The 20,139-nt window shown below is 48.0% G+C and overlaps 1 pseudogene; it reads right to left on the bottom strand.

Moving 5' to 3' along the window:
- Positions 1-12,409: 12,409 nt before the first annotated feature.
- Positions 12,410-13,682, bottom strand: LOC105491068 (E3 ubiquitin-protein ligase LNX pseudogene; annotated as a pseudogene).
- Positions 13,683-20,139: the final 6,457 nt, after the last annotated feature.

Below are 20,139 nucleotides of genomic sequence, written 5' to 3'. Positions count from 1 at the left end.
CTCTGTCTCAAAAAAAAAACAAAAAACAAAAAAAACCCTCCAGTTACTGGCACCCCACAAGCAGCCCTGGCTGCGTTGCATTTCATTTTAGTGTTTATTTATTTATTTATTTATTTATTTATTTATTTTTGAGGCGGAGTCTTACTCTGTTGCCCAGGCTGGAGTGCAATGGCGCAATCTTGGCTCGCTGCAATCTCCACTCCCTCTGGGTTCAAGTGATTCTCCTGCCTCAGCCTCCCAAGTAGCTGGGATTATAGGCGCCTGCCACCGTGCCAGGCTAATTTTTGTATTTTTAGTAGAGACAGCGTTTTACCATGTTGGCCAGGCTAGTCTGGAACTCGGACCAAGTGATTCACCCGCCTCAGCCTTCCAAAGTGCTGGGATTGCAGGCATGAGCCACCACACCCAGTGTGTTTATTGTATTTTATTATGCTTTGATATCCTGAGTGTTGGCCACTTGTAATGTGGCCACCAGCTATACTCCACTCCCCAAAATGAATCACCCACTGTTGCCCACTTCCTGATTCTTAAGAATGAAGGGGAGGGGGACCACAGCCAAATGGACCCTTTCACCCCTCCATCTGTATCTTCACTTCGTTCACTGTCCCCTGGCCAGCGTCATTTGCAACTGAGACATAGACACTGAGCCTGGCCACCCCACCAGCCACCTCATTTACCACGTTGAGGGGATGCAGCACTATTTGATGTGATAAAGGCTTCTTAAGCAGCTGGGAGTTTGGAGGTCAAGGTAGTAACTTCACCGCCAGCTCACATCCCAACAGCACTCTTGGGAGGTGGGGCAGACTCAGCTCCTGCAGCCGGGGAGCTGTCCATTGATCCAGCCTCTGAAAAGTGACTCACTCACATGCCGATTGGACTCTGGTGCCTCCCAGAAGCAATAAACAGCCTGGTCTCTCTCATCTGCAGGCAGCGTGCTCATGATACAATCAGAGCTTTGCAGGCAAAATTTCCTTTTCTCCAAGTATGTCTGACAGGTGACTCATCCTCCATGATCCAGTTAACCTAAACACACACAGGCATGGAGATAAAATCCTAGGGTTCCCTAGGAGGGTATAGGAGATAAGTACAAGAAAGAGGAATGGGAGAGAGAGTGAGGGAGGGGTTTGATTTTCACTGTCACAGCCACAATAAGACACTCAAAGCCCCTGGGGGTGGGAGTATAAGGTGCGCATCTTAGGGCCGTGTCACTGGCACACAGAGAACTCAGATTTCCCAGGGAGCTTCTTGAATCAGAATCCTTGTCTGCTAGAATCAGATGGTGTCTTTGAGATTGTCCATTCATCCCTAGAGTCACAAATGCTGGCTGAGCTCTTACTGTGTACAGATGCTGTGCTTGGCACTTGGGGGCATATGGACATACTTGGAAATGGATTCAAGCCCACAGTTTAGTAAAGGAAATAAAACTATAATAAAAGGTAGAAAACTATCATTGTCCAAAGAGAGGTACAGGAGCCTGAGTTTGAATGTCTGAATGTGGCAGACACCACGGTGACCTTCCCAGGCATTCTTCCCTTCCTGCTGACAGAACTCAGAATCCTGATCCTACTCAGGGAGGAAGTTGAGATCTCTAGATTTCAGAGAAGGAAGTCCCAGTCTTGGAGAGGGGAGCTTGAGATCCAGTTCTAGATGCTGGAAATGTCCCAGAGGGTTTTTGGGAAAGACATTACTGCAGCCATCCCTGCCTCCTGGCTTTGAAAGTTGTGTAATAATAGCTGGAGCCGCAGAAGCCACATTGTAATTAAAAGGTAACAGTTTTAAAGACCAATAAGCAACACTATGAGGACGATGGAGGAGAAGGCATTGGTCTTCAATGACTCCATGGGCAGTTGAATCAATGCCTGTAGCTGCCCATCTCCCAACTTCCTAATATATGAGGGAAATAACTCCAGACATTATGAAGCCACTGTTGGGCAGGTTTTCTGTTACTTGCAGCCAAAAAATTCCTGGCTGTTCCATTTGGATACTGCAGGGGTATGGAAAAAGGAGAAATTAATTTTCAGTTGAATGGATTAGGGAGAAATGGGTTGAGAAGCATGTAACTTAGGCCTTAACAATGATTTGTATTTTGAAGGCTGGAGAAGGCATTCAAAGGAAAAGGTCATCAGTACGATGATGATGATGATGATGATGATGATGATGATGATGATAGCATCATTTATTTGGCATCTACTATGGTCCCAGTGGTGTTCTAAGACTATACACATGTATTATCTCACATAATCCTCAAAGCAACCCAAAGAGAGAGATGTTATCATGTGCATTTTCCAGAGAGAAAATAGCTTCAGAGGAGTGAAGTAATTTTCCTTTTAAGTTGAAGAGACAAGGCTCAAGCTCCATCCTGACTCTGCAGTCTTTATTTATTTCAAGACAGGGTCTTGATTGTCACCCAGGCTGGAATGCAATGGTACAATGGAGTGCAATGGTACAAAGCCTGGATCTCCTGGGCTCAGGTGATCTTCCCACCTCAGCCTTCTGAGTAGCTGGGACTACAGGTGTGTGCCACCATGCCCGGCTAATTTTTGTACCATGCCCAGCTAATTTTTGTATTTTTTGTAGAGACTGGGGTCTACTGTGTTGCCCAGGTTGGTCTCAAACTCCTGGGCTCAAGCTATCTGCCCACCTTGGCCTCCCAAAGTGCTGAAATTATAGGTGTGAGCCACTGCGCCCAGCCTGGAGCTTTGTTCTTAACATCCACCTCTTTATCGCCAATCTGAGAATGTGTCCCAGATAAAGTGGTATCTAATTCAAGACCTGAAGGGTAAATAGGAATTGGAGGGGCAAAAGTTGGTGGGGGAGGGGCAGCAGGTGGGGGGAGTTAAAGAGAAAGCACCAGAAACGATGTGAGCACGTGGTTGTTCCTTACAGCACTGTTGGAAAGAAGGATTGGCCATGACCTAACTGCCCATCGACAGGAGAGGGGGTAAATGCAACACAGTGCAGCCACACGACACAATGTTGTGCAACTGCGTAAGAGGTCTGTATCAGTCTGTTCTCACACTGCTCTGACGAATACCTGACACTGGGTAATTTACAAAGAAAGCAGGTTTAATTGACTCACAGTTCTGCATGGCTGGGGAGGCCTCAGGAAACTTAAAATAATGAAGAAAGGCACTTCTTCACAGGGCAGCAGGAGAGAGAATGAGTGCCAGCAGGGGAAATGCCAGATGCTTATAAAAACCATCAGACCTCGTGAGAATCACTCACTATCACAAGAACAGCATGGGGGAGACCGCACCCATGATCTGATTACCTCCACCTGGTCCTGCCCTTGACACACAGGGATTACAATTCAAGATGAGATTTTGGGTGGGGACACAGCCAAACCATATCAAGGTCTCACAGAGACCTCTCTTAGGAGATCCCTACATAAGAGGTTTCATCTTCTCTGCATAAGAAGATGCTCACAGTGGACAAATCCGGAAAGCTCTCCAGAATGTAGTGAGAAAGTGAGGTGCAGAGTAGCATGTCATCAAGCTACTTTTTGTGTAAAACGGGAGGGGGAGACAGAGAATGAGGGTCTATTTCTGTTTGCTCGCATATGCGTAAAATCTCTAGAAGGAGAAACAAGAAACAAAGACAGTACATGTTGGGGACGAGGAGGAAGGGAGAGTCGTTACTGTGCAGTGCTGTGTTCTGAGCCATGTGAATGCTCGCCTATTGGAAAGATAACAATAAATAAAGGTTAAAGGGAGAAAGCACAAGGCAGTGGGGGGAGCTGCCCAGAAGCTCTCAGCAATCCTAGAGAGTAGGAAGTAGAGGTGCATGGAGGGAGCTGGCACAGCTGCAGGGAGAAAGTGACACACCCACATTACAAGCGTGGCCTTTATACAGAGTGCTGGGGAACCAGGATGCTCTTTTATTTATTTGTTTTACTTCTTATTGAGGAAAATTTCAAACATGCACAGAAGTAAAAATAATAGGATAATGAACCTCCACATGCCCATCATTGAGCTTCAGCAATTATCTACAAATGGTCAATATTATTTCATTTATTCCACTTGCCCTCCCCCTACAAAAAAGTGAATTTTTTAAAGCAAATTCCAGACACCACATAATTTCATCTATGAATTTTTGCGTATGTACCTCTGCAAGAGCTCTTTTTCAGATATAAGCTCAAAACCATAACCACATCTGAAAAAATTCCAGTAATTTATTAATATTGTGAGGTATCCAGTCAGTATTTGCATTTCCATGATTGCCTCCTAAGTGAGTGTTTCCTGGTTGGTTTGTTCATTTCAGGCCAGTTCAGGACCCAAACAGGCCCACGCCTTACAGTTGGTAGACATGGCCCTGAAGCCTCTTTGGGTCTGCAGGTTCCTCGCCCTCTTTGTTCTTTCCTCCAGGAAGAAGTCAGGTAATTTGGTTTCAGTCCCCTGCATTTCGTGTGTTCTCTTGTCCCACACGCTCTCCATAAACTGGGAGATCCAGAGGCATGGCCCCAGGTTCCCAGTTTTGTCTTTCTTCTTTTGCAAGACAACTTCATGGATGGCGCTGAGCATCTGGCACCAGGCACCTCCTCCTGGTTCCACCCTGAGTGCATGATGTCTGGCGCCTCTCTTTATGGTACTGAGATCCATCTGTGGTTTCCCATGTGGCTGGCCTCAGGGTTTTGGCAAAAGAGAGTGTGAGCAGATTTGGATTTGAGAAGGTCCCTTGCTGCTACCACTTGGAGAACTCAGATTCCACCTCATTCTCAGGACTTGGGGGCAGGGGCCACCCTTCTAGGCCTGGCCTGAGGAAGTGGCTGCAGGGGTCCCTTTTTTTTTTTCCCTGTTGTTTTGATTAATGACTACTTTTCTTTGTTCTTTTGAGATTTGACTGAGAACTTCCAATCATATCTATATGATGGAGCTAAGCAGAGACCAAAGAAGGGAAACACAGTCCAGCAGCCTCATTTATATTTAGTCATTTTTAAATAACAAAGGCTATCTCTTATAACTGGAAGGAGGAGTCCAGGAGCGTTCCACTGTGACTTCCTGCAGAGCAAGCATCTTCCTTTGTGTTCAGCCTGTAATTGGCTCTTTTCTTTCCAAAATCCACTACTGTTATGAGACTTGGGATGTCACTTTTCTGGCCGGAAACATCTGTGGCTTGTGGCATCTTTTGCCCGAGTTTTGCTCAAACCCACTGAGCTCTTTCTGCTCACTCTCTGCAGTCAGAAATCACTGGTTGGTTCATCCCCACAATTGTCAAAGACAACAAACAACTCAAAAGAAAAGCTTCCATGATTCTGAAAAACAAAACAAAGGATCAGCAGTGTTCCAAGCAAAAAGTCAAAAAAAGATTACTTCAGTCTTCCATAAGTTCGGTCCACCCAGTCAACTCTTGTGTACCATCTTCAAAGTTATCAGAAATCTGCACTTGAGGACTATAATCCATCTTTTGAAGAGGATCAGAACAAGACAGTCTGTGAATATCAAAGTGTCCTAGGGTAGTCACAATCAAAAACATGATTGATAAAGAAATTTGATCACCTCTGTGGTCTACAATAACCTAACACAATAACCCTAATTATGATTGAAAGCACATACTCAGACATCAGAATTTTAGAAATCCATACCATTTTGAAACACATATTAACATTATTCACTAAAAGATAACTTGAAGAAGATCAAAGACCACTTTATTTTGACAATTTCATGTTACTAAATATGTCAAATAATACTGTTTACCTTTCTTTGGATGCTCCAGGGGTCAGAAAAGATAATTTTGAAGCTAAAATTTGATTTTGGGGAGCCTATCAAATGTGTTAAAGGTTTACAACACTTGACATTATGAAATAGAATTCCAGATTACCATAAGTCACTTATTTAGCCAAAATGATGGCTCAAAAAAGAAGGCAAAAACCTTTACACATTAAGAGAGAAGACTTAGCTTTCCAAAGAATCTATCTCTTGTCTTTCCCTTCTTTTTTTGGTAGTTTATTTGCAAGGCAAACAAAAATCTTTCATCATCATTTAACATTACCTGAAAATCTTAATCAGTATGACCATGAGCTGAGATTCTCCTAATCCTTTTATAATCCCTTACCAGTCTGTTAAAGAGGAGGTCAGTGCCCCGAGAAACTTGTGCTTTTATTCCAATGTTCAATTTACAGAAAAACCAAATAATGCCCTTTTGAATTTAGTCAATATGTTCACACACAGAATTTCTTTTTCAAGATTAGTCTTTAAACACCTCCCCTAACTTGTTTAAACCTTTAGCTTTATCTTATCTAATTGAAAACAATCCTTTAACCCTCTAGACTAGGCAAAAATTTACATTCCCGTGCTGCCTTATGTTCGTTTACTAAAGACACATTTTACTTTCTTTACACTCTTTGCATGTAAATCTTCTTTTAAGCAGTCTCAAATTACATGTTATAATGGTAACTCTTGGCAATTTTTAATTTTGGTGTAAAGCCTTGTAAGTTATTTTAATTATTTCCTAGGTGCAGATAAGGTCTGACTCTTTCCAGTATGGACGTGGTTAACTCTGTACGTCCCTAGGCCCTACCAAACTGGAAAGCAGGAAAGTTAAATAATTTTCAAAAATGAAAGAAGCAGTTTATAACCTTTAAAGCATTTAGCAAACCTAATATCTGACCTGCATAATTTGGACCATATGGCTACATTTTGAAGATATTTTATCTTTCAAAGATCAAAGTCACTTGAACTAAAAGATATTACAGCTTTATCTTTCTTTCAAAATATTTGATCTAGGCACTTATGTTTCTTTAAGCCAATCAATTCGAGCTCTTTTTTTTTTTTAATGTGTCACACCTGACAAGAAAAATGCAGAGGCTCTAATAGCCACCTTGCAGGCTCACAAACCTCAGAGTCCCCAAGATGCATGACAGTGAGGGGCATCTCAGGTCTTTCCTCCACCATGTCAAGAGTCATGGTAAAGGCCGCGCGCGGTGGCTCGAGCCTGTAATCCCAGCACTTTGGGAGGCCAAGATGGGCAGATCACAAGGTTGGGAGATCAAGACCATCCTGGATAGCCTGGTGAAACCCCGTCTCTACTAAAAAAATACAAAAAAGTAGCCGGGTGAGGTGCCGGGCGCCTGTAGTCCCAGCTACTCAGGAGGCTGAGGCAGGAGAATGGCATAAACCCGGGAGGTGGAGCTTGCAGTGAGCTGAGATCCAGCCACTGCACTCCAGCCTGGGTGACAGAGCAAGACTCCGTCTCAAAAAAAAAAAAAAAAAAAAAAAAAAGAGTCATGGTAAAAATCATCATATTCTCTGCTCCTCCATGAGTTCAAAAGCTAGAAGTATTGAAGTATTGTCCATCAGACCTCGTGAGAATCATTTGGTGTGGCCAAGGTCAGGTAATAAGAGATTTAAAAGGACTTCTTAAAGAGGAGGGCTATGGTTAAAAGTTAACCTTTGGGAGTCACTTTCATCTTTGAAAAATAAAATATCTTCAAAATGTAGACATATGATCCAAATTATGCAGATCAGATATTAGGTTTTATATAACTACACAAACAGACAGAAGAAGATCCAGTAGTTGTAAAATTTTTCATTTGCCAGTCTCCTAGTTGGATTACTGGCCTTGGGGTGGAGTCCTTCAAGAACCAGGGCTAGGAAAACATGTGGTTTCTAAATCCTAATAAATAGGCCTAGCTGGAAGACAAAAACAAAGTTTGAAAGGGATGCATCTGCCTCTAATCCCTGGAGTTCTGTGAGGAAAACAGAGGTTTTTCCCAAAACAGGCTCCGTGGCACCTCGTCCATTTTCCCAAGGAGTCCCAGCCATCAGAAGTTCTCGTGGGGCCTCTCATGTGTGCATTAAGAGTGGCAAGACAAAAATGAAGAAAAATCATTCAGTCGACTGAGAAGAATAAAACCTTTTTCCAGAAAAACAAGATCCATGAAGAGAAAAGACATTAAGGTCTTTTAAATACACCTATAGCATGGATATCCATCTTTAATTAACCTGACCTATAGCTTGGAGCTTGGATACCCATCTTTAATTAAGTTGACTTTTTTTTTTTTTTTTTTTGAGATAGAGTCTTGCTCTGTCACCCAGGCTAGAATACAGTGGTGCCATCTCGGCTCACTGAAACCTCCGCCTCCTGGGTGGAAGTGATTCTCCTGCCTCAGCCTCCTGATTATCTGGGATTACAGGTGTGCACCACCACACCTGGCTAATTTTTTTTTGAGATGGAATCTCGCTCTGCAGCCCAGGCTGGAGTGCAGTGGTATGATCTCAGCTCACTGCACGTTCCACCTCCTGGGTTCACACGATTCTCCTGCCTCAGCCTCCCGAGTAGCTGGGACTACAGGCGCCCACCACCACGCCTGGCTAATTTTTTGTATTTTTAGTAGAGACGGGGTTTCACCATGTTAGCCAGGATGGTCTGTATCTCCTGACCTTGTGATCCGCCCGCCTCCGCCTCCCGAAGTGCTGAGATTACAGGCGTGAGCCACCGTGCCCGGCCTAAGTTTTGTATTTTTAGTAGAGACAGGGTTTCAGTATGTTGGCCAGAATGGTCTCGATCTCTTGACCTCGTGATCCACCCGCCTCAGCCTCCCAAAAGTTGACTTTTAACCATATCCCTCCTCTTTAAGAAGTCCTTTTAAATCTCTTATTACCTGACCTTGGCCACACCAAATGGACAATACTTTAATACTTCTAGCTTTTGAACTCATGGAGGAGCAGAGAATACGGTGATTTTCACCATGATTCTTGACGTGGTGGAGGAAAGACCTGAGACGCCCCTCACTGTCATGCATCTTGGGGACTCTGAGGTTTGTGAGCTTGCAAGGTGGCTATTAGAGCCTCTGCCTTTTTTTGGTATTTCCTTTCTCTTTTTTGGACTTTCTCCTGGTCCCTATTGTAAAAGACTGAGGTGGCCACTTTTAGGAGGTACTCTAAAGTACCATCTCGTCCTATAACCTGATTCTGTAGCTTCCTCCTGATATCAGGGGCCACCTGTGTGACAAACTTATCCTTTAGGATTAGCTGTCCCTCGACTGAATCAGGAGCTAGAGAGATGTGTTTTACCAAGGCCCGTCTTAGCCTTTTCAGGAAGGCAGTGGGATTCTCATCTAATACCTGGTCTATCATGGCGATCTTGGAGGAATTGAGAGGCTTAGTCCCGGTTTTTCATAAGCCCTCCAGTATGCACACCTGAACGTGTTTCCTCCTCCATTCTCCCATTTCATCATTAGGGCCCCATTCAGGGTCCTCCAGTAGTGCTGCTATTTTTCCAATCATATAAATCTCATTCTCTTGCCTGACCCTATATAAGATACAAAGTTCATCCCCCAAATTCTCTACCACTTGCAGGGTGGCCTGCTTTTCAGTGGTGGTCAGGGATTGATTCAAAAGTAACATGACATCCTTCCAGGACAGCTCAAATATTTTGATTAAGTTCTGGAAAGCCTCTATATCCCTGTCAGGGCTGCCTGAAAACTTGCCAAGATCCCCCTTAATTCGCCTTAAGTCTTGTAGAGAAAAGGGGACCTGTACCTCTAAGTCTTGTAGAGAAAAGGGGCCATATTCACCAGGCATCTGTTGTAGGGGCATTTGAGACTGGGACCTGCCTAAAATGAGGATTCCTAGGCTGCGGCAAGCTTCAGAGAGAACCTGGATAGGGAGGAGCAGAGGGGGTTGATTCTCCTGCTGGAGGTACTTCTGGGGCTTGCTTCCCTGGAATTGCCCCTTGCAGCTTCTCCTGAGATGGCCGGTAGGAGGGCTGAATCAATCCTACAACATCAGAAAAGTCTGGGTTACCCTGCAAGGCAAAGAAGGCCTGCACATATGGGAACATGGACCATTTTCTCCTGCATTTACAGAAAGGCTTCCTTCCTGAGGCCATGCTTCTTTTCTGTGCCTCAAGGTGCTTGGCACTAAGTTGTCACCCAAGGAAACAACAAGAACATTTTTACTACAAATTTATGTACAGATACCAAGGCACAGTTGGCTTCTGTGCTACTCTTAACCTTCTATTTTAGACTTTTTATGACTAAGCCAAATGCTCATTCAATCCAGTATTATCTCTGGTTTGCAACAACATCCTTAACATTTTTTTTTTTTTTTTTTTGAGACCGAGTCCTGCTCTGTCACTCGGGCTGGAATGCAGTGCTGCAATCTCAGCTCACTGCAACCTTTGCCTCCCGGGTTCAAGCGATTCTCTTGCTTCAGCCTTCTGAGTAGCTGGGATTACAGGCACCACCATGCTGGGCTAATTTTTTTGTATTTGTAGTAGAGATGGGGTTTTTGCCATGCTGGCCAGGCTGGTCTTGAACTCCTGACCTCAGGTGATCCACCCACCTCAGCCTCCCAAAGTGCTGGCACAGGTGTGAGCCACTGCACCTGGCAACATCCTTAACATTTAACATTGTACATAAAGAAGAAATAGGAACCTTGACATCCTGAAAGAAAGAACAATAGGAAAGACTGGAGGTCCTAGTGCTGACACTGTAACAGGTGGTCAGGGACTGGAGTTAATCCAGGGGCCTTTGAATTAGGCCAAGGGGTAGCCTTGGTCAGATACCCTCAGTTGCCTCAAGACCGTTCTGTTCCCACACAACGGCTAGATCTCTGTGAAAGAAAACCGGGTTGGAACAAAGCCAACATTCCCAACATCCAAGAATAATGGAGGACTGACAGTGTACTCTCCAGCAAGCCTGTCCTCTGTGTCCTAAGTCTGGCAGCCACACTAGTTGCTTTTAAGTGGCTGATAGAGGCCTGGTATTTCTCTTTCATTTTGACTATTGTGGAGTTTGGAGACTTTGAAAAAAGGACAGAAAGATTATATCTGCTTTTACTCACCCTTCTGCAGATCCTGGACAAGCCCTCCAAAATGTTATGGGATCCCTGAGGTGTTGCTTTTCTGGTCAGAAACCTCTGTGGCCAGTGGCACCTTTTGCCTGAGTTTTGCTTGGACCCTCTGGGCTCATTCTGCCCACTTGGCCTGGCAGGCTGTGCCAGCTCACGTTACTAGCCTGGATCCCATGCCTGGCAAGGGCTAGCCAGGCATGGAGCAGTGAGGGGTGTGTGAGTGAATGAGCATGGGATCTGGTCACTGCGTACAGTCAGGCATGCTGGCTGCTGCAGCAAGGTGGGCAGCTCCAGATGCCAGCATGGGTACAGGCTCTCTGTGAGGCTGCAGCTGGACCAGGTGCAATGCAAGCAGCTTCCATGGCTGCCACCGGGGGACATGGTGGTCCCTGGAAGCTTGGAGACTCCAGGAACTGCAGGGTCCCAAAGAGCGAGTCACAGCCTGGCTCAGGGAGCTCCCAGGTCTGGGATCGCTGAAGGATTACAGCTCTTCTCTCCTTTTCCTCACCTGCAATGTCTCAAACAAGGGGCAATGTTCAGCTCTGTTTGTGTTATAGCCCTTTCAGATCTGCCATTCAGCAGGTCCCAAGTTCTTGTCCCACATCCAGGAAGAATAAGGTATGTGGACAAGTGGAGGGTGAGCAAGGTGAAGAGGAGCTTTATTGAGTGATAGAATAGCTCAGAGGAGGCCCTGGAGTGAGTAGCTCCTTCTGCAGGCAAGTCATCCCATCGTTCTCTGAAGCTCTCAGCAGAGAGGAGACCCTGGAGTGGGTATCTCCTCTCTGCAGCTGGTTCTCCTGACATCTACTCAGCTCTGGCTGAGCCTGGGGTTTTTATGGGCCTCAGAGGGAGGAAGTGTGTGCCAATTGGTCCATGGGCAGCCATGGGTGGGTCTGGAAAAGGCACCACAAATTCCCACTCTGGTCCATGGAACTGGTAGCCTGGTCCCTAGCCTCCCGGCCCTCCCTGGCCTGAAGGTAGGGTGTCACCAGAGACTCACCCTCTTCCACCCAGGAACCTATTTGCCTCCTGCTGCCATTCATGGTGGCCAAGCTGTAGGTGCCGAGGGGGAACCTGCAGGCCAGTACTGAGTCACCCTTTGCACCCCATTGGCTTCTCTCCTATGCTTGTTGGTGCCCAACGTTTGGAGATGGCTGAGGCAGCAGGGGACTGGCATGTCAGCATTGCACTGAGTGTGTGCACACCTGGTCAGGCCTTGACAGTGCCCAGGCTTGGCCCCAACTTTGCTCCAAGATCAAAGTGGGCACCAACAGCAGGGAGAAGCCAGGTACTTCTGAGCCTGCTAGGGCAGGGGGAGCCTTCCTGGGCCCCCAAGAGTGCAGGGATACCTGGGTCCACAGCAGTGGTTTGGGTGGACTGCAACTGCACCTGGGTCGGGGGAGCCCTGCCTGCTCCATGGTCCAGGAGGCCCAGGTCTGCAGCCATGGTTTGGGCAGTTGTGGCTGCACCCAGGGAGCTCCTGCCCCACCAACTTAGAAGGGACGGGGCTTCCACTTGTCTCAGGCTCCCACCAGCTCCAGGGAGTGTGCAGTCCCAGCTGTGCCTCCCTGCTGTAGTGGGAGTGATGGCAGCAGCTGCTCCAGACAGCCCACTGCTGCCATCGCTATGACTGATAAAAACTGCTGGTACTATCAGGATGCAACATGGGCCAGCAACTTCCCAGAGCAGAGATGTGGGAGTCAAACATGCCACCATGTAAGGAGCAGCATTTTTCAGAGCTGGACACTGGGTCATAGTGAAGCTTTTTACCTTCTTGGCATTGCATGAGTCCACACAGTGGCGAAGAGGGCCAGCAATACCTGAACCAGATAAGCAGCACTTTCTGGGCTGCCATACTGAAGGTCACGTCCATTGATGGCTAACACACAAATCATTCTCCTCCAGCTGACCATGTCAATCAGCCACACCACCATCTAGCACGTTGAAGGTAAACACCCCAGGCTCATCCACCTTGCACACCAATTTCATTCCAAGCTGTTCCTTGGGGCTACTTTTGTTGCAAATCACATGACAGCTGTCATCCTGGGGTCTGTAGGCACCCAGCGTCTGTCCACTGTTCCTGCTGCAGAACTTCTGGTTGTGCAGCAGGGTCAGTCACAGCACCTGGTAGGGCTGCTGCAGGAGATGCAGGGCATAGTTGTGAGAGACATTGCTAATGTCCATCCTGTGGACGTTTAGGATGATGTCTCCTGGCAGTAGTTGGCCATCTCTGGCATTTACCCCATCATGATAAATGTGTTGGATGATACGGACCAGGGAGGTTTCACTGCCTCCCATCAGCAAAATGGAGAGGCTTTCATTGGGATCCACTTGACTGATCTTGATGCTGGTAATTTCACCATCTGGGATCAGGTGGTACAACCTTGGAAAGACGTGAGGGGTAGTGACGTTTTCAGAATTTTCCTTGCCCTGGTTAGCTCAGTTGGCAACTGCACTCCCAATCTTTGTCCTTTGAAGAACACTCAAAGCTCGATTATTTTTTAAAAAGATCTGTTTCTAATTGTCCTGTGACGACCGATGCTGCTGGACAGCTTTCCTATGTGGTTGTACCAGTTGCTGGATTGCTCAAAGGGCTGTGCCGTAGTTTGGTTACTCTGGCCAGAGTCCCCTGGGCTGATTGCTGGCTGACTGTGCTCTGCCAGGCACATAGGCAGGGCTGTCTAAGCCAAGCTTGTCTGTCATTAAGGTGGTGGTGGCAGCTGCAGAAACCTCTGGGGAGGGTGCCGTGGCTGTGAGGTTCACACAGCCGTCTGATCAGCCATCTTGTGAGCACCTCTTCCTGTCTTTTTTCAGGCCATAGTGGGAGGCCCTTTTATGGTGAGTAGAAGTTCCTGACGATGTACAGCGTTGGAGGACACAGAGAGAGGAGTGATAATTTTCAACAGGGAGTCAGAGTGGCTTCAGGGGTAGAGAGAAGAGGAAGTCTTTGTGAAATTAGAGACAAAGAACGGACATCATGTGGCCAGGGACCAGCTGAGCCACAGAGGGAGGACTGGCATGCCCAGCGTGGTGGCCCTCCAGCCCCCTCTAAGGTCACAAGGCAGGCATAGAGGAGGGTGAGGTTGAGAGGCATATGGCAGGTCCTGCTCCGGATGCAGGGAGTCTGAGAGCCCAGGGTGTGGCCAGGAGGGATGTCTAGTGGAAGCTGGGTGGCCAGGGCTGACCTTCAGAAAAGAGGGTCCCATGAAGGGGAGGCATTGATACAGCCATGACCAAAGCTTGGGGAGTGAGTAAGATCTCCTGTGTCTATGGGAAGTAAGAAGGGGAGGGCCCACACTGAGGAGCTGACAATGGATATGAGGCCTTGATGTGCCCTGGCAGAAATGCACCCAGGAGGGGTGAGGCCACAGGAGCAGAGAGGAGGGTCTCACTACCCAGAGAGGCCAATGTCATATGCTGCCCATCGGTCAGGGAAGTGGCCGACCACATGTGTGTGGGATCCACTTACTATGTGGCGGGTGGGGTCCTGGAGAGGCCCATGGTGATGGCAGAGAGCAGACACTGGGGTCCAGGGAACAGAGAACAGGATGGCTGCTCATCAGTTAAAACCCTTCCACATGGGCCGGGCACGGTGGCTCACGCCTGTAATCCCAGCACTTTGGGAGGCTGAGGTGGGTGGATCACAAGGTCAGATCGAGACTATCCTGGCTAACATGGAGAAACCCTGTCTCTACGAAAAATACAAAAAATTAGCTGGGCATGGTGGCGGGCGCCTGTAGTCCCAGCTACTCAGGAGGCTGAGGCAGGAGAATGGCATGAACCTGGGAGGCAGAGCTTGCAGTGAGCCGAGATCGTGCCACTGCACTGCAGCCTGGGCAACAGAGCAAGACTCCGTCTAAAAGAAAAAAAAAGAAAGAAAGAAAACAAACAAACAGACAAAAACCCTTCCACATGAACTGGTGCAACCATGTAGGAAAACTGTCTAGCAACATAGATCATCACAGAATGAACATCTACCGCAGGTCTCCGGTGTTCCAGGGCAGGCAGACACCCAACAGACATGCAAGAAGGGACAGGATGCAAGAAGGGCCAGAGCAGCTCCACTTATGAGAGCCCCATCCGGACAACAACCCAAATGAGTCCCTCTATTCATCCCATCATGGAGGAACAAATAGAGGGTCTGTGGTCCAGCAGACAGCGGCACACTGCTCAGTGACCCTCCACAGAGAGAATCCCAAAGAGAGACCCGAAGGGCACACACCAAAACAGCCCACCTCAGGCAAAACCACCATATGGGAGCAGATCAGAGTAGTGACCTTGAGAGGAGGCCCAAGGAGCCCTGGGGGCCTAGCTGTGATGATTCTTGACCCAGGTGCAGGAGGCACAGGTGTATCCAGTGTGAGCACATCCTGTGTTCCAAGATCTCCAGGAGAAAAAAGAAATAAAAGATTAAAGAAAAGCTTGAAAAAAGACTGTACTGTCCTCTGTATGCATGTTTCAGTTTAATAAAAACTTACTTTAAAAATATAGGGGGCCAAGTGCAGTGGGGGCCAAGTGCAGTGGTGCACACCTGTAATCCCAGCACTCTGGGCAGCTGAGGTGGGAAGATTGCTTGAGTCTGGGAGGTAGAGGCTGCAGTGAGCCATGATTGTGCCACTACACTTCAGCCTGGACAATGGAGTGAGACCCTGTCTCTTAAAGAAAGAAAAGCCAACTTCACAAGCGCCCAGTGGCCTCTAAGATAAGCTCCACAACCTGGGCAGCCTCTTCCTGCTCTGCCCCCACCTCCCACCCCAGCCCTCCTCTACACCTTCATTCCTTCTGCCTGGGATACCTCCCTCAGCCTAGGCTGTGTTGGCCTGACAGGCTCCTACACATCCCCCAGGGCCCTCCCAAGCCTAACCCGAGCAGAGGGAGGCCCAGGCCTCAGTGTCAGCTGACTCCAAGGAATCGTGAGGGCAAAGATAGATCCCTTCTGCTTCTCTACACACCCTGCCTCCTCTCCACCCTAGCCCCAAAAGGGGAGGCACCTGCGTCTGTGCTCACCCATGGAGGTTTGTCATGCTTTGGCCACACGTCAGGCTGAAAAATGTGGAAACAGCAGGGGCCTGGGAGTTTCTGAAGACGGCGATCTCTAGGGAGCAGGGCTGCGACTTGGCTCATGGCTCCAGGTCCTCCAGGTCTCAACGTCAATGTCACTTCCTCTGGGAGCCCCGATGGCCATCACCAGACCAGGCTGTTGACTCCACAGGAACCAACAGGGATTTGGAAACTGGGGTCAGGCCCTGCCTCTCCACTGTCTGCTCCCGTCAAGCCTCAGGAAGTTCTGTCACCTTTCTGAGCTATTTTCACATCCAATAAATGTGCCTTCCTATAGGGTTGTTGTGGGAATTAAAGAATTTCAATCACCGAAATCCCGTCTTCAACACAGATCCGGGATCTGAGCACCTCTGCCCTTCTCCTCTGATCCAAGCCACCTTCCCACTCCGTGGACCATCAGGGGTCTCCCTGCTTCCACCTTGCACACAGCAGCTGGAAGGATCAGATCATGTCCCTCCTCAGCTCAGAGCCCACCAGTGACTTCCTGTGTCCTCTGGAGCAAAGCCCAGGTCCTCAGCGTCTCCCAAAGGCCCTACCCAGATGGTGTCCTGTTGCCTCTCATCTCCTCCCACTATGCCTCTCTCCCTCCACAGTAGCCACACCCAGCCCCTTGCTATTCTTGGAATGTGCCTGGCACACCATTGCCTCAGGACTTTGCACATGCTCATCCCTCTGCCTGGAACTCTGTTCCCCCAGATGTCTGGGGGGCTCCACTCTCTCCACATCTTTGCTCAAATGTCACCTTCATGAGCTTTTCCATGACCACCTACTCAAAGTGCAGCCACCATTGCCCAGAACTTGTGGTTCCCCTTACCCGGTTTTGATTTCCTCTGTGACTCTTACTGCCATCTGCTGCCATGGATTTCATTTAATCAGTTGTTTATCATCTGCTCCTTTCCACTAGAACAACAGCTTCTCATGGTGAGGATTTGGACTTTTTTCCACTGGCACATCCCCAGCACACAGAACAGAGCTTGGCATACAGTAGGTGCTTGATGAGGGCCCTGGCTGGGTGTATTCCAATGGCTGAGGGCCTGTGCCATGCCAGTTACTAAGGATCTGAAAATCACTTCTAGTTGGGAACCTCTATTTGGACCGAGGCAGCCTTAGGTTTGCAGAGCTGAGAAGAGTCAGTGCATTTGGGGATCAGAGACGGAGAGGGGTCCCTTGCCTCTAAAACAGTGGTCCCCAACCTTTTTGGCATCAAAAACTGATTTCATGGAAGACAATTTTTCCACAGACAGGGGGTGGGAGGGGGATGGTTTTGGGATGAAATTCTCCCACCTCAGATCATCAAGCATTAGATTCTCATACAGAGTGTGCAACCCACAACAGGGTTCACGGTCCTAAGAGAATCTAGTGCCATGCTGACCTGACAGGAGGCGGAGCTCAGGCGGAAATGCTCACCTGCCAGCTGCTCACCTCCTGCTGTGCAGCCCGGTTCCCAACAGGTCATGGGGGTTGCCTGACCTAAAATACCTTCTTATGTAGTTGCCACATGGCTTCAAATCCCACTGCTCTCACTCTTTGGAGTTTAATTTATTCCTCATGGTTCTCTTTTCTTTTTTTTCTTTTTTTTTTGAGACCAAGTCTCACTGTCACCCAGGTTGGAGTGCAGTGGCCCGATCTCGGCTCACTGCGACCTCTGCCTCCTGGGTTCGAGTGGTTTTCCTGCCTCAGTCTTTCTAGTGGCTGGGATTACAGACACGTGCCACCACACCCAGCTAATTTTTTTTATTTTTATTTTTTTTTATTTTCAGTAGAGGCGGGATTTCACCATGTTTGGCAGGCTGGTCTCGAACTCCTGACCTCAGGTGATCCACCCACCTCAACCTCCCAAAGTGCTAGAGACATGAGCCACCGTGCCTGGCCACTTCTCTTTTCAAATGAAAATATTACGACACTGCTGGCATCCGGCAGCTTAACCGGGTGATTCTGCTGATCTGGCCTGGGCTTGGCTGGGCAGTTGTGGCCTCCAACAGGCTCACTCACATGTCTGCCATTGGCTGAGGTCAGTAGCCCCTGGCTCCTCTAGGAGCCTGGTCCTCCAGCAGGCTAGGTTAGGCATATCCTCATGCCAATCACAGGGGCCAGGGGTGCAGGAAGGGTGGGGAGAGACAGAGAGGGAAGCTGAAAAACCTCTTGAGGACTAGGCTTGGAATTAACAAACCATCACTTCTGGCACCTTCTATGGGCCATAGATAAGGCCTGAGTCAGATGGTAGGGAAATATACTGTACCTTTTGGTGGGAGGAATTGCAAAGTCACACTTACCATGAGTGATTCAAGGCCAGAGATAAGCAGGTCTCCCACACACATGTTTGTGTCTTCCCACAATGTCAGGCCTTTTTTTTTTTTTGATGCTACTTCGATCACAAAATCCACCAGCTCCATGGAGTTCCCAAGAAGGAGGAGACAATTTTTAGGACTCGGCATTCACACAGGCTCAAGCCACTCCACAGATCAGTCAGTATTGCAAACCATACATAGCCTACTTATCAATATATAAACATTATAGATTGAAAATTACACATCAAACGAAGTAACATGGCATGAGAAAAGGGATAAGAAAAAGAGTTAACAAGCCAGTACAGAGAGAGCGATGTGAACAAAAAGAGTATTCTGGCCTGGCTTGGGCAGCTCAGCAGCGTCACAGTTTTGCAAGGAAGAGTCTTTGATGTGGGCAGAGTCTTCAGTGGCAGATGCCAGGCGCTTATCAAGGCAGCTGTTATGAGTGGTAGAAGTCCGGCTCTTTTTATGACTACAGAGTCCTCTGGTGAGGACTGACAGTGGCAGGGTATGTTTGGTTATGTCCTTATCTGGCTGGTTGCAGTCTTTATTGATCAGGCAAAACATCTGTTCCCTGTTGGCAAACGGCCTTATGAAATGTAAAATTCGAACTTCTTCTAAGATGGAATTACTTAGGTCAAGGCTGCTCCATATGACATTCAAAGGAAATGGATACAGGTTGGGGGTGGAAAATTGGGACCATTTTGGGGTATGAATCTTTAACACTGCCTCCAGTGTTTCTTTTAAATTGAGGGTGAGTAAGACAGCAGTGGACTCAGAATCCATCTCTGGGTCCATTTCCCATGTTTTGGAGCTTTGAGCTGCCATGTCAGAAGTCCAGTTACTGGGCTGAGAAGGCCACGTGGAGAGGCCCAGAGGAGCCCAGTCTTCCAGCCACCACCCAAGCCACCCGGTACCCTCTAGACCCACGCCAGTGGCTAGGTAAGTACCCCTGAATGAGCCCCAACCACAGCCATGTGGAACCAAAAGATCTCCTGATGGAGGCCCACCTACCCAAATTCATGTCTAATCAAATGGTGCTGTTTCAAGCCACGGTATTTTGGGATACAATAAATAACTGGAGCTGTATATTGAGCCAGGCTTGTCTAACTCCAAGATCTGCCACCGTGAAAGCACCTGCCTCCTAGAAGATGAGAGGCTTGGTTTGACAACAAGGGAGATAGCCCAAAAAGAAGTTTCGCACAGCCTCATCTTTTGAAAATGAGAAAAGAAAGTCACTCCGTGAGCTCATGGCAATCCTGGAACCTCTATGGCCTGCCTGTCTTGGGCTGGCCCAGCGCTCCCTGACCCTCTGGGCATGCACACTTGAGCCTTCCTACATCTGGGGAGTAGGCACGATGCATCCGAGAGCGTCATGCCACCCCACTCAAGGCCCTCTTCCTTTCCCCCATGGGCTTTCTCAGCAACTTAGAGCAGCCTGCAGAACCCATTGCAGTAAAGGTCCATGGGTTTCCTGCCTATCAAAAAATACAGCTTTCTGGCCAAGGCTTATTATGCGATCTTCCCAGGAGACGTCATTAGTAGCGTGAATGGTTCTTGCCTTGCCGGAAGTGAAGGTGAGGCAGTGACAGGGTCATGTCCAGAGTGAGTAATTGTTGGCTTTTTGTCCTTGTTCCTTCACGTCCAAATTACATCTATAGTTTGTAATGCTTTTGGTTTACAGTAAAAGAAAATGCAAACGCAGAACACAATAGGAAGGGTGCCATGACTCAGATTGCCGTGCCCCTTCCTGTCTGCTCAGCAGCCTGGATGCTGTGGAGGCTTTGTGCAGAGCCCAGAGCTTTCGTCTGAGCCATGCGGGGGCAGAACCACACTGTGACTTCGTGTGGTTTGTGCTCCCTGTGTTTGCCAAGCACTTGTGTGTTCCCTCTCTCCACCACCTCACAGTGACTCAGCACTGTCCTTATTTTAACTATAGCTGTTTTCAAACCAGTGACACCTGCAAAGCCATAGTGGACAAGCTTTCCCACTCCTGT

This window comes from Macaca nemestrina, chromosome 17, assembly GCF_043159975.1.
Source record: "Macaca nemestrina isolate mMacNem1 chromosome 17, mMacNem.hap1, whole genome shotgun sequence".
Taxonomy (NCBI): domain Eukaryota; kingdom Metazoa; phylum Chordata; class Mammalia; order Primates; family Cercopithecidae; genus Macaca; species Macaca nemestrina.
The sequence above is the reverse complement of the archived record's forward strand: the minus strand, read 5'-3'. Positions and strand labels throughout refer to the sequence as shown.